The 15,109-nt window shown below is 31.0% G+C and overlaps 1 long non-coding RNA gene across 1 annotated transcript in view; it reads right to left on the minus strand.

Moving 5' to 3' along the window:
- Positions 1-15,109, minus strand: part of LOC144838876 (uncharacterized) — a 276,224-nt gene that overhangs the window by 62,459 nt on the left and 198,656 nt on the right. The gene's annotated exons all lie outside the window — the stretch shown is intronic.

A 15,109-nucleotide genomic window follows, 5' to 3' on the forward strand; every position in this document is an offset into this window, starting at 1 on the left:
ACTCATTTAGCAAAAAAAGTAATTAGAAATGAATTTGAAACAATTGCTTGTAATTTACTAATTGTTGAGTCTTATACTTTTTCTTTGTTGTGAATAAAATGTTATTGAAATTATTGATTTTGGAGGCCTAAATGAATGTACCAAATCGATCTGCCTGTCCCTTTTTAGGGTTAGGCATATAAAAAGGAAAACAAAAACATTTATGTAAATTCACTAGTATAATAGTAATGTTTTAAGATTCAATAAAATAAAAATAAAATAATCGAACGAAAAATGTTGTTTTCCCCGGTTAAAAAAATGCCTTATTTTACTTTAATCCAAGTTCATTCGGATTTCTACTTGACCTCTGTCAACAACGCAATAGGTTTTTAAAACTTCGTATACATTTATGTTCGTTTGATAAGCAATGTATTAGATATTATTATAAATATTGATTAATATATTATAATATGTAGGCCTACATTACTAAACTATTAAATAAACGACTATATTGAAGTTGTGACAGGATTTTAAAAATGAAAACGCCCTCTATGATAATTGGCGATTATCATAGCTTAGAGATTCAGATACTGAACCTCTTTTGGAATTGCATCGTACGTATCAACGAACATACAACATACAACCTCTTTGAACAAAACTAAATATTTTCTTAGGAGGATAACATATCTTTAAAACTTTTTTTCTGCTATAAATATGATATAATAAGTTATTGGAAACTTCACTTTTACAACAGTGGCACACTTTGCGGATTATAAAGGTGCGTCCAAATAATAACTTAAAATGAAACAAAATAAATGCAAAAATATAACATGTTGTGTGAAATACACATCATAAATAAAATGCATACAAAAAATAAATAATATTATTAACTTAAAATGAATCAATATAAATGTAAAAATAACAGAATATAAAAACCAGACTTTTTTGCAGTGATAGGCCTACTATATCTGGTGACTCTGGTGAGGTTGAATAAAAAACACAGTCAAATTAATTACGGTATTATTATCTATAACCTACATTTTATTCATCTGATAAACCACCGTTTATTTCCTTTTTTTAATGCTTCTTTCTATTTACAAAATTTGAATACAAAAGAATATAGATTTTATTGTTTAATTCGGAACAATCAACTGGAAAAAATAATCGTTTAACACAAAGCCGCACAATTATGAAATGATAATTATTGTAAACTATAATTATTGGAACGTATACTATTATGATCGGTGTATCGAAATGTGTATGTTACCTATGTGTACAATATTAATTATTATTGTATTCTGTTTTCCATTATGAACTTGAAACTAGAACTTGAAAAAGACCCGGCATTTACACACACGGCAAAAAGAAAGAAGCATTTAGCATGAGAGGAAATGCTACATAGATATTTATATATAAAATGTTCTGAATGTATTTTATCAAACCGTAATGATAAAATACCATTACCATAAAAAAAAATCCGAAATATATCAAATTTTCATTTAGCTTGGTTCATTTTGCAGTTGTATCTTATATTTGATTTTTATTTTATTTATTTCGATAGGCTTACCTGAAAAAAAAACAGCCACAGATAAAAACAAACTACTTCATTTTGTCTGGAAGGCCTACCAGAGATATCCCATTTCGAAATCACCAAAATGAAGATATATCATGTGAAGGGGTCCGTTCAAACATAAAAACAAATGCCTTCTGAAAAAATATTTTGATTGATAAATGATGTAATAAAACATAAAAAGCCAAACTTGTTAAACTTGGTATCCTGCTTTGAAAGTCGTTCAGTATGGCCGGTTGTTTTATATTAACCAAACTTGTTAAACTTGGTATCCTGCTTTGAAAGTCGTTCAGATATGGCCGGTTGTTTTATATAACAAAACACTTAGTATTTGGCAGAGATATGAAAAAATGAAATCATTTTATCTAAAAAGAGGAAATGAAAAAAAAAACATTTTAAAAATGGATAAACGCATATGATTTTAATTTTTCTTCAAATAGGCCTACAAATTATTCGAAACAGAATAAAACAGTTAACATCGAACGACACGTAGGCCAATGAAGAATGGTGATATATCATCATCATTTTCTTTATTTCGGATAGTGCATCCATACAATACAAAACAAAAAGAGAAAAAACGTCACCAGGCAATTAACAATAGCATCTTCCACAAAAACAACCTAAAATATCAATTTGCACCAACGCTGATGCAGGTTGGATGTGGTTTTAATTAGACCATGGAGGAAATATTATTTCCATGATTAGACTATTAGGCCTACAACTGTCATGATAATGAATTCTGTTCTTAAAACCATGGATGTTCAATTAAAATATTTGAATGAAGTTCGTTTCTCCAAATATTCGTAAAAAATGAGAAAACGTTATTCAGTAGCTTACGTAGTCCGTTAAATTTACTCCACATAGTCATACAATATACATTATTATCATTTTACATATTGGTAATCCTTGGACACAATGAACATTTATAATATTAACAATATTTGGTCACACATGAATAGAAATTTGGTCTTCACATTAGTTTAAAATTAAACAAACAATAATATATTTTACATTGTGTTTGTGACACAGCCCTTATAGTAGCCTTCATAATCTTCTCCTCAAACAGCACATTTCATTGTTTTGTTTGCAATTGGCGTATATCATTTCTTGTACTTAAATGTGTACTTTTGAGGGTTTACTGTACAATGAAAAAAAAACAAATCGGACATAGGCCCAATAGGCCTACAGTGCCTCAAATCACGAGGAGTAGGCCTATATTTATTCCTTAGTTTGAACATTTATTTCGGACAATTTTGGTTTTTTTTTACAAATTGTTTGGTTCACGTCATGTCCTTTCTTTGTGTGCGATATTCTCTCTTGATTTAAATTCATTTACACAAATACAAGTCATTGTAGCACATTTTTCACATATTGCAAAGCTAGCCTTTTCTTTTCGAACATGGCGTCATAAAAATTTGCATATCTTATTGACGTCAAACCATCCGGGTTCTATTAGGTGTTGCTCGGATCGCGCATTGATATTTCCAGGTCTGTAACGTAACAATTTGTGACTGAACCACAGAGCGTTTCTCTTGTGATGCCAGAGCATTGTATTAATAGCTAGCCCTATATAACATTCTAAATTACTTGACATTGTTCAAAAAATAAATCTCGGCCCTTACAGTCATATATTTATGAATAAATTCACTTAGTATGTGATACAATTCGGGCCTAAGACTGATATGTTAATATTAATCGCATCACATGGCAAAGTTCATTAATGAGGTCTTATATAAAACTCGAATGAAACTAAGAATTGCATAAGACCTCATCGAATTATTATTGACAACTTTATTACAAAGCAAACTTTGTTTGTTGCTCTGCTATTTCTTAACCGCGAGAAACACAACGTTTACGCGCGCGTACAACAAATTTGATTTTACTTTTCATCAACTTCAACGCGCTGCAACGAGCAACGTTGTTACAGTTTTATTTGCTATTGAATATTCTACGGTCACACATTAACTTTTCTGAGATAGATTAATAAGTAATGTATTTGTAACATTTAAAAAAAATGTATAGAAATAGAAGGTATAGAAACAACCCGATTAGATTACGGTGTGTATGGTAGCTACCGGTAGTTTAAAGACGAAACGAATTTCCCAAAAATGATTCGCTGGCAGGGTAAAGCCAAGATGTTGTTTACGGAAGATTATATTAGTTTAATTAATTACCAACAGTACATTTTTATTTTAAAACTTGTCTGCTCGTGGTGGAAACCATTTTATTATTAGCATATAGCAGATGACGTCAGAAGATCCGGGATCTCAGTATGAGCTCGCGCATTGATATTTATGCCATTAACAAAGACAGACGGGAGTGGCGTAAAATGTCACATGACTTGATAACGAAGAATGGCTATAAAACGTGCCTTTAATAACATGTATCCATGCTCGATACTGCTCTGCATATATAAAACATGAGAAAAAAATCTGTATATATAGAAAAATAAATATTCTAAATATAGAAAATATAGAGAGCTTGATGTTACAGACTACATGAGACAACTGGCCGAGACAATTGTCTTGCATTCAGCTGTTCAATTATTATTTATCATTTAATAGTCCTAACACTATTTCTATATTGAGGCCTACTCTTTTCTGTATACGTCTTTTTTTATTATTGAATTAACAGTAAATAAAATGTCACTTCAAATGTCACATGACTCGGATTGTAAAAATACAATAGCATAATATGATCGATAAATTATTCGCTCTATTGTAATTTCCCCTCCCAGCACTATTCCAATCTTGTCTAAAACAGTGCTGGTAAAAATTAGTCTGTAGGCTAGAATATTATTATATATGTTGCTCTAGTATGAATAATGCGATAAAGAGAAACTTTTCAGGTGTGTATTTATTTAGTTTGACACCGCTAGATTTCTCTAAGCCTCAGTTTGAAAAAGTGTTACCTATGTAACGCCTATACTATAGGTGGATTGTTTTAAAAGTTGTAATGTCTAAATGGAGAACCAGAAGTTGAATGGAGCATAGAGGTATATAATTAATGGGAATTGGAAAAGTGCTTTTAGGATAATAGTACTCGATAAGGACCGTTGACTTTGTAGATAATGTTTCTAGATACATATAGAAAAGTAGGTCTTCACTTGTTTTAGACTCATAAGCCTTATAGGCGTATCTTCCGTTTTTAAATTAAAATGTTCCTGTAGGCCTAATCTTAAATTTTTAATAAAACAAAACAAAAACAATCTCTCTGTGCCATTTGGCTTCATATAAATATAGTATGAGTGTTACTGTGTAAATACACTGTTTCTTATTTATTGTAGCTTTATTTACTGTATGGCCAAAGGTTAAAGGTCAAATTAATACAGTATACGATTTCTAATCATTGTGACTCTTGATTTTGGATACAGTAGATTTGGAAAATCAATCAGGCGATGTAGTTTACAAAACTGTAAAGCAAAACAATATCAAAATTCAGCTTGATTTTTCAATAATAAAAAATGAGTATAACTAAAATGTAACATTCTCATCAATGTTTCAACGCACTTCATCAGTAACGGAGTTACAGTTTATTTGCTATTCAATATTCTACGGTCACACAGAGACTTTTTTTGAATAGATCAATAAGTAATGTATTTGTAACATTGACAATTGATTTTTAGAGATAGAACCCGATTATTATGACGTGTGTATGGTACTGTAGGTAGTTTGAAGGCGAAACGAATTTCCAAAATATGTTGTTGTTTACGGAAGATTATAGTTTAAATAATTACCAACAGTATGCATATAGATGTAAATTATATTCTAAAAATTGTTATCTGCTATTGGTGGCAACCATTGTATAATTAGCATATAGCCGATGACGTCAGATGATGACAATTACTGGAAATCGTATACTAATTTGACCTTTAACCTTTGCCCAGCAGTAAATAAAGACGCTTCAATAAATTCAAATGAATATAACCTAAAAGTTAACACATGCATACCTATTTCCACATTACATTAAAAGAGTAAACATATAAATAAAAGTAAATCAAGTCAATTAACAATTAAATATAAGATTAATAGAACTTTTAACTCGTCACTTTAGATCCGTGCAAACGCCAACATGCACGTACTTCATCATTACATACGATCGTGGTGATGTCTGCCACAACCCTTCATAGGCCTACGTCATCATTAAATACAATCGTGGTGATGTCTGCCACAACCCTTCATAGGCCTAACTAAAGTTTTGAAAATTTATGGCTTTGGTTTTAAATTTACTCATTTTCAATGAACACGACAGAGTGACTCAAAACGGTAAGTAATATCACCTATACCTATATAGGCCTACACAATTACATTGCAACATGAGCAATAGCATAACGACATTCTTTCAAATAAAATACAATAGAAACAGAAAATACGGTAACTAATAACTACACAAGTTATCACGGAATAATCGATAGGAAATTCAATATCAGGAGTGGCCGACGAAACAGAAGACGGCTTAACCATTACGTCAAACGTAAAATGTGTGAGTTTTACTTTACAATATAAAACAAAATATCTTATGTAAGTAAATATAAAAGGAATGAGTCTAGGTTAACTACTCTTGTAATGGAAGGCTACTTAATTAATTAAATGATTCGGCCACCCTGTTTCATAAAAATGTTAATAAACCGTTTTGAGATAGGCCTACTCTTATCTGTTATGAACAATATATTACATTTCACAAACAATGATTAGAATCTCGCATTGGGTCACGTGCACGCAAGAAAGAGTGTACAAAAGATAATTCGTTGACATTAACAGATACCTATATATAAATGTTGTTATTTTTTTTCTGTGTTGATGTTACCAGATTAGGCCTGGGTGAAAAAATGAACTAGAGTAGCGATGGGAAAATAGATAATAAGAAAGGAAAGTATATATTTATAGGCCTACACACAATGTTACATGCTAACCACTCAGGGTATGCGATCTGAGATGCATGTTTCTACATTCTTTTTCGATGTTAAATCTTGTCCATAGTGTTGTACATAGTTTTGAGTCATGATGCATTTGTCCAGCAAGAAATACATTTAAGTATACTGTACTACCAAATCATCAATTAACCATAAAACAATATTCCATCAGTGCAACTTAGTCGCCTGCTGCATCACATTTTGTCATTGAATTTATGTTAACTATCATTGTATCTCTTCGTGCTCAAAAGTTGTAGCCAAAGACGTAACAAAATTTGAGGCCTACCATAAAATTTGAAAAGTTCAGAAGAATCCGAGCGGGGCATAGTTATAGGCCTAGGCATTTTCTATATCGATCAACCTCCTCCCTAGCATCATCATGTGATCCAAGGTATCATCATCAATCTTGACAAACGAGTTTTTTTGTACAAGGGTCATAATCGATATTGTTTGGTAACATATTCTAGGAACACCACTGACAGTACGCGTTGATTGATTATAATCTAATGTATTACTAATAGGCCTAACGACGTCAAAAGAACCCCGGACCGGTAATGCTGCTTATTGTTTTTCATGATTACGTAAATTGAGCTGCAGGCTATCCTCGTGCTTCTCAAAGTAAAGATTAATTTAGGGCATCTCCTGTGTTGGATGATTTCCCAGTACAACAAAATATATCCATTTCAATAACAATCAATGTGTTATCTTTTGCTAATATTTGCATTCACATAAATAAATAAAAGCGTTATACTCAGGAAGAAATTGGAACACAGCAGATTTTCTATAGGCTGACTACAGTTACGTAGGCCAGAGTAGGCATACAAAAAAAAAGGTTTTTAAGACAATGTGGAGGTATTTCCATGTGATCAACGGGCCTATAACTTAGGTCTATTCAATTTATAGGTCCATGAATGATCCATGACGTTTTCCATCTTTGTTTGCAATCACAATTGCTACGAAAATTGCATTATGGGATACTTTATAGTGCCACGTCACCACTTGATATCATAATGTTCATAATTGTATACAGTATACATTTTTACACAGCATTGCTAATGCTGTATCATAGTTTTAAATAAATGTTCGAATTATAAATATTATCACAGCACGAAGGAATTATAATATAATTCTTTCATGGTTACAGTTGATGGCCCACTCAGAACTGCTCAATATCCGGAAGTTCATACGGTTTGGTTCAATGGAGTCATTAGAGCGATTGAACGGTCACATCAATAAACTATATTATTACCTTTTCAATCTATATTTGAATAACTATTGTTAGTAATCGTCTCCGTGATGTTCACAATCTACAGAAACTAAGTCACCATTCCTTTATTCTGCAACCATTGAACTAAATGAATCGAATTCCCATGTTAAACATTCAAATAGCTTTCCCCAAAAGGCCCTTATTATAAACGTCTTGAGTCTTGATAGGCCTAACTCATGGTAGGCCTTTACCCAGAATATATAGGCCTATATATGAGAAATGTTTTAAAGTTTTGTATATGAGCCCTACGTAAGCCTTGTATCATTAAATGTCTATTTGACGCTACTTTCAAAACCAATCCGTGCGCTGATGAGTTACTAAATATCTATGAATTGACCTATGGTTTCAAATGGAAAACCGTCAGTATAGAGGTAAAAAATATTTTTTTACCTCCATGGTCAGTAGGCCTACAAAGAATATTGTACGAAAAACCAGCAGGAGAAATTGTGTTGAAGAGTGGAATGGGCACGTAGGCCCCTATCTACAATGAAAAATCTTAGAAATTGGCTGCTTATAAGGCTGTTGTTACACACACTAGGAACGATAAAGTGGTAAACATACATTTTTGTTACATAAAACAAAAGAAATTATAAACGTTTTCATTCTAGAACAATAGATAACAATTTATGCTCTCATTGATGAAAATAATATTTTCACACGTCCAATCAAATGACGTCATAAGTAAGAGCAATAACGATGATTTATTGATCATGACGTCATTTGATTGGATTAAAACAAATATTTTTTATCAAAGACAGCATAAATGGTTATAAACGTATGTTTACTTGTTATCGTCAATCTTTATCGTTCTAGTGGAAATGGGCCTAAAACTCTGTCTACACTATCAAACTAGTTAGACAAAAAAAGTGTGTTTGATGTGCCCAAATATGGTAGTGATATTTCCAAATATGGTAGTGATATGACATCATCATGTCCATATATGGGCACGTCACATTTTTTTGTCACATAAAGTTCGATAGTGTAGATATGAATAATTTATATAAATTATAGTGAAAACTGCAAAATTCAAGCACTGGTCTAGGTTACGTCATGTGGTTTTACATGAGGTTTCACATTTGCAACTTGTTATTTTGTTTGATGTTTCTGTGTCTATTTTAATTTCTATATTATATATTTGTTCACTCATAAGCTAGAATTGGTTGGTCTGGTTGTAAACAAGAGTGTGATTAAATATATAGATACAAATACAAAAATACATTATTATGCATACAATCGTTCCATAATAACTCAACCAAACACTGTTAAAAATAAAATGATATTCACCGTCTGTTTGAGTGGTAGCCGGTCGTTGTTTATATCCATATAAAATCTATAGTTATGTTTTATATTATCAATAGAACCAGATTATCATTTTACAATTATTGTGTACTGATCATTATTATAGGTACAACTTGTTTAGATTTCATAGAAAACAACAATGAATTATAGAAACTAAACTGATTGACCTTGAATTGTAGTAGTAAAGGTACTGCGAGGTAAAACGATGATATTTATTGGTACGACTTTTATTAGCGCAGGAACACGCGCGCGTGCCAATGAGACTTTGTTTATTCGAAAACAAAAATAATAAATAACTTATGTATCCTTTTTATTTATTATTGTGAGTTTTATTTTACGGCCGTTATTAACGCTTACCTGAGTCTTAACTTTCATTTAGGCCTATGTTTATTTTACAGTCGGTATTACGTGTTGATTATTGTTTATTTATGGTGTTTATGTGTTCGATACAATTTAGGCCTAGCCCGGAAATGATCGGTATGTCGACGGAGAAATTATTTCTTTATGGTAATGATTATGCATTGAATTGTTTTCAGAAAATAATTACCAATGACAGATGCACTTTTTAACTTTAGTGGCTTCCGATCTTTCAATTTCGAAGGTGGATTCTAATAGTCATGTATTCTGCAAAAACAATAATGTTTATTGACCTACGTATTACGTAAGACTTATAGATAAATTATTTCTTTTTCTAATGAACATTATGAATTTAATTAATCATTTTAGTTTTAAAGGAATGTTATTTGTATCATAAGTATTTTATCTTGAAAACGACCATATTTGTTGTGAATTGACTGAAAAATTATGTAAGCCTTGTCAAAAAATGTTGAAAAAAAAGATCTGATCTCTTAAATTAAAATTGTTTGTGTTGTATGTTGTGTAAAACTTTGATATTACTGTATATTATTTGTATTAATTTAAATATGTTGGATTTGGGATGGGGATTTTTAGAGGCTAGATAGGGGATAGGGGGATGGGGTGCTATGTAGCAGTTTGGTAATTATTATTACATTTTATTATTATTGTTATACATTTTATAGTTTAACATTGTAATGTGGTTTTTAGTAAATGTTATTTGTAAAACACACTTCGTTTCGAAGTGTGCCACTGTTACAAAAAGTGTAATGTTCAATAAATTATTATTGCTATTATCTCTCCAAGGCAATACAAGGTAAGTTAATCCCATGAAATAAATAAATACATTATTTGTGTTATGATGAATGTGTATCGGTTTCATATAACACCTCTGATTTAAAAAATAACTTCCGATTATAGAGAGATAGTGTGAGATGTGGAACTCTACTGCTTGCTTGTTTAGGCTTAAAATATGAGGCTTAACGATTGCCCGAACGATTGTCAATTAGTTTCACCCCCGATGATCGATGAAAATTGTAGGCCTACAGGTGTATACAAAAACTTCATTGGATCATGTTTACAGATGTTTGAATATTGAGTAGTATTTGATTCACCAATAATCATTGTTAGTTACAACTGTAATGACGTCATCAATATGGCGGCGGTGCAAGAAAAGTAGTTCCATTATATTGGCCACGGTCTTCATGAAAACGTGGTTGCTGTCTAAAGAAGTAGTTATATCACTAGGAATACATATTCATGTCAACTTAACAATTTTTAGTCGTGAAGTTTATTCTCCCTGCCTGATAAAATTTGAAGATGGAGTGCTAAGGCCTATCGTTCCAGACTTGAACATCTATGGATACTAGTTTCTGACTGTTTGTGCATATTTACAAGTACATTTTTTATAGTCAACATATTCTACTTTAAATAATGTTAAATAACTAGACCTATATGTCAGTTTAAATTCCAATTTTAATTGCATAGGCCTCGATCTATTTAATCGCGTCAACCGAGCTTAGACCTATATGGATCTTGATTATCATAAAATGAGTTAATTATTCAGTGAGGTGAAAATATATTAATTTCTACATTTTTCTTTAATCTGCCATGTAAAATCATTATTGAAAATTTGTAGATGACTCTTTTAAAAAGAAATTAGTGTTGGAAGCATTGATGGCAACATCATTTCCAGAAAAGTGGCATGGGCTTACTTCACTTAGAACTTATTTATTAAGGCCTAAAACAATTGATGTAGACCTATTTTATTTCCACGTTCTCTTTTACATCAATTTGTAGCGTTCAATACCAAACTAAAAGCGTTCAATATTTTTTTTTTTTAACAATGAATATTTGAAATTTGCTCGGCGTTCTTTTATCTTTAAAAATATGGGGAGAACTTGTAGTACTACCGAAGCAGTGGACTTTAAAGACTCAGCGCGCATGCTCTGTCCCTCGACGCGGTAAAATAATGGCGACCGATCGAAAGGTGAGAGCTTCAGCGTACAAATACTTGTTTTATTCGATATTTTATGAATAGTATGTCACTTGTAGTTGGTGTCAGTTTTATCAATAAATACTTCTAATTGTACGATGTTCAGTTTAATTTAAATACCTATATTAGTTTAGATATCTTTAATCTACTGGTCGCTATATGTTTTGAGTAGGCTGTGTGTGGTTTGTTTTTCAAGCCCCTCTTGCTTGACGCTAGCGTGGCCGGTAAATTGTATGTACATAAAAGAATACACTTTTTGAGATGTCAAGTTTGCCGAAGTTGCAGGGAACAACTAGAATTTTGTTGAAAACATCAGAAACATATTTCGTAGGGAATGCTTTGGATATCCAATGCTTTTATAAATTAGTTGTGAGATTGCATTGCACGTTTTTTCTCAAAAGTTTGATTTTGTTTATATTTTTTAACTTTTTTTTGATATTTAAAAAAAATGTAAGTTTTATTTTGGTTTGAACCATTTTCTGCATTTTAACTCATGAAAATGATGGTAGTATGCTCATAAAATCAGAATAATTCCACACTTTCTAGATTAATTACCTAATTAAAGTGTTAAAATATTTGCAGGGTGTACCACCTGTACAAGTCTATACAGTAATTGCTTTGGTAAATAATGTTTTTATGCTCCGGTTTCTACGTTGGTAAAGTAAAACAACTATTTCGACATTGAACAACATCAAGTGCTCAACTGAAAACTTGATGACGAAAAATATCTAAAAAAACAATCTATTTAAAATTTGCAAATTTTTCTTTTTCTAGAAATCTAGATAAACCAAAACTTGAGTACTGTAACATTTTTGTCATATATTGTAGTAGTGATCAAGCCTAGAGTAGCATGAGAAGTCTTCCTCCTTTTTCTATTTTCAGTTTTCAAGATGTAAAGTTTGTTTGTTTGTTGTTTGTTTCTTCAAAATAATTGGCCTCGGACCTGGCAGATTCTGGCAGTGTCACAAAATTTTAAAAACAAATTTCACAGTTCAGTCTCCCGATCAGAAAAAAAAAACCATTCGATTTTACTGATCTTCATTGTCTTTTAATAAAATGTAATTTTCATCTGATATTTCTGTTTTTACGATTTCCCTGCAAGATAATACGATTTATGAATAAATTTGATTGATATAAATCTTTACTAAATTTGCAATATATTCATATTTTTCTGACTTCACGACGATGAAATAAACAAAAAAAATATTGTCACCAACGGCCAACTTTGCCAGATTAAATTAGAAGGGCAGCAAATAATTAGCGTTCTTCCCGGGTTAAAGGACAAATTTAGCAGCTGAAATTGAACAAGTAGAAATAATAAAATTCATGAATCGCCAACTTTTTGGTAAATCTTTTTAAAAGTCTCCAGATTTGTATGACCCAGAAGAAGTTAGTATGTTCTATGGTAACCAATTTTAAATATCAAGAACTCAGTAGGAATTGCGTCTTTCACCATTAAATGTCATTTTTAACACTTTTTCCTCTGCTGTTTTTTTTTTTAAATTGTTGAAAAATATGTTCCTTAATTTTTGGTTCAGAGAATGAACATCTTTTAACAAACTTCCTTATTCAGTTTTTAGTAGACAAAAAATGTTAAAACAAGAAAAATATACATTTTTAGAATAATTATATCACAATTGTAGTTTGATCTGTTCTGTAAGTGACTTAGGTCAATTTGTAATGTTTGAGTGTGATTTTTAAGCTCTTTCTTCTTTACTGTGTGGAACCTCCTTTGATATGCACATGGTTATTTTTTTACTACTCCATTGTTTCTGTTTAGAACTCGTTTTTGTTTGGTTGTTTAAACCGCAAAACGTACGTATTACCCGCCCATATCTAATACTAGTTTTAAATTCTATTTAATAAACTGTAAGAATGATCTTTGTAGGTTATATTATAGATAGGTAGGTTACAGTATATTATATAGGTGGATAGATTTAATTTGTGACCACATCAGCAATGTTAAATAGTAGTAGATTATCAATATAGATTAGGCAGGAAGTAATATGTTTATAATATTATCTGCATTTTCAAATTGCAATGTACCCATCTTTGAGGCCTTAACAACATGTACTTATTACTGTATATCTAGTTTACTTTTCATTTTCTATTCGGACGATTATATCCATAACAAGATTTTCCTAGGCCTATATTCCTGTTAAACAATACATGATTGTTTAATTGACAATAGGCCTATGTTGGTTTCAGTCTCTCATTAACTTACATGGATGGTATGAGTTAAAAACTTGGCTTACTGAGATATAAATTGAAACTGATCATTTAGTACACTGAAATAGAATATACCTTGAAATAAATTTTAATTCTATGTAGATCCAATTATGCTAAACGTAATTTTTGTTGATATATATGTAGCGCCTTCTATCTGATGTTTGTTGTTTCTTAATTGCGTTAGTCTATTTATATTGCCATAGTAGTCTCCAGCAATCATTTCACAGCTTTGAAAGAATAACAGAGAACTGGCAGAAAAAGATTTTTTTTTCATGATTTTTGAAATATACAATTAGTAATCCAAACAGCTTGTTAGGCAGGAAGTTGCTAAATAATACACTACTAAAACAAACACTTTCTATTGTAAAGCCTTGTTCGCACTGTACTTGAAAAAATGGTAAATTGAACCATGGTAGCTTTACCCAATGTCATCGGAAGATTTGATCATCGTTCGCACTTGGATATTTTCACGTAGTTAGTTTTATCGTAACTTTACCAAAATTTAACTATGATGTTAAAAACGATTGATCCAGCCACTCGGTTAATTTTAACAAATAAGTCCAGTGCGATCAAGGCTTTAGTCTTTTCATTCCATAGTAAATTCACTTAATTAAAAAAATTAAAATAGACTTATTTCATAAACAATAAGATAGTGGCTTTGATAGAAGAAGTAATTTATTCGTAATGCAAGTCACTGCAGTAGTAATGCAGTATGTGAAGTATGGCGACATTAAAATTTCCCTCCTTTTGTTTTAGTAAAATGTTACAAACTAAAAAAAATATCAGGATACACACTAATTTAAATTTTTGAATGTATTATTTATATATATTATACAGTTAGGTAAATATTATTTTTATGCATTTGTCATCAACATAGATTTTTAAAATTAGATTTAGACCATAAAATCAGAACCATCATTTTGTATTTAAAAATCTTAAACATTTAAAATAAATCCTTTTAGTCAAATTTATGAATTAGGTGAATCAAAAGAAGCATAAATCAGAGAAGTTATGAAAGTGATTGTTTACATTATTGTCTGTATTGTAGAAACAATTGCAGCACCTTTCATCATTTATTTTGCCATAGAAAACAAAAAACAAACATACAGACAAAAGAATGTAAATCAATAAGGGCCTAAAACAGTCAATAGGCTCTCCACACTATGATTATTCATTTCATTTATTATCTTTTTTATTAATCATTGTATATATAAAAATATAACATATAAAAAACTCTTTATATGCACAACTATACCAACAAGGCCATATACATGGCCGCAGTCGCGTGCTTAAATTTGAGTTAGTGTTTACCGACCGACCAACTATCCAACCAATCGACCGACATGGTGAGTTGTAGAGTCACGTTGCATGCAACTAAAAACAGATACAATAACAACCGCTCATGTGAACCTCAGGCTGGCAAATATATTATAACTCTTGGAGTAGAAAACGCGAGTTGACATCCATTGCTGAGCCATAAAGGGCATTTCTCACAATGTAGTA

Source organism: Antedon bifida, chromosome 3 (genome assembly GCF_963402885.1).
Source record: "Antedon bifida chromosome 3, ecAntBifi1.1, whole genome shotgun sequence".
Taxonomy (NCBI): Eukaryota; Metazoa; Echinodermata; class Crinoidea; order Comatulida; family Antedonidae; genus Antedon; species Antedon bifida.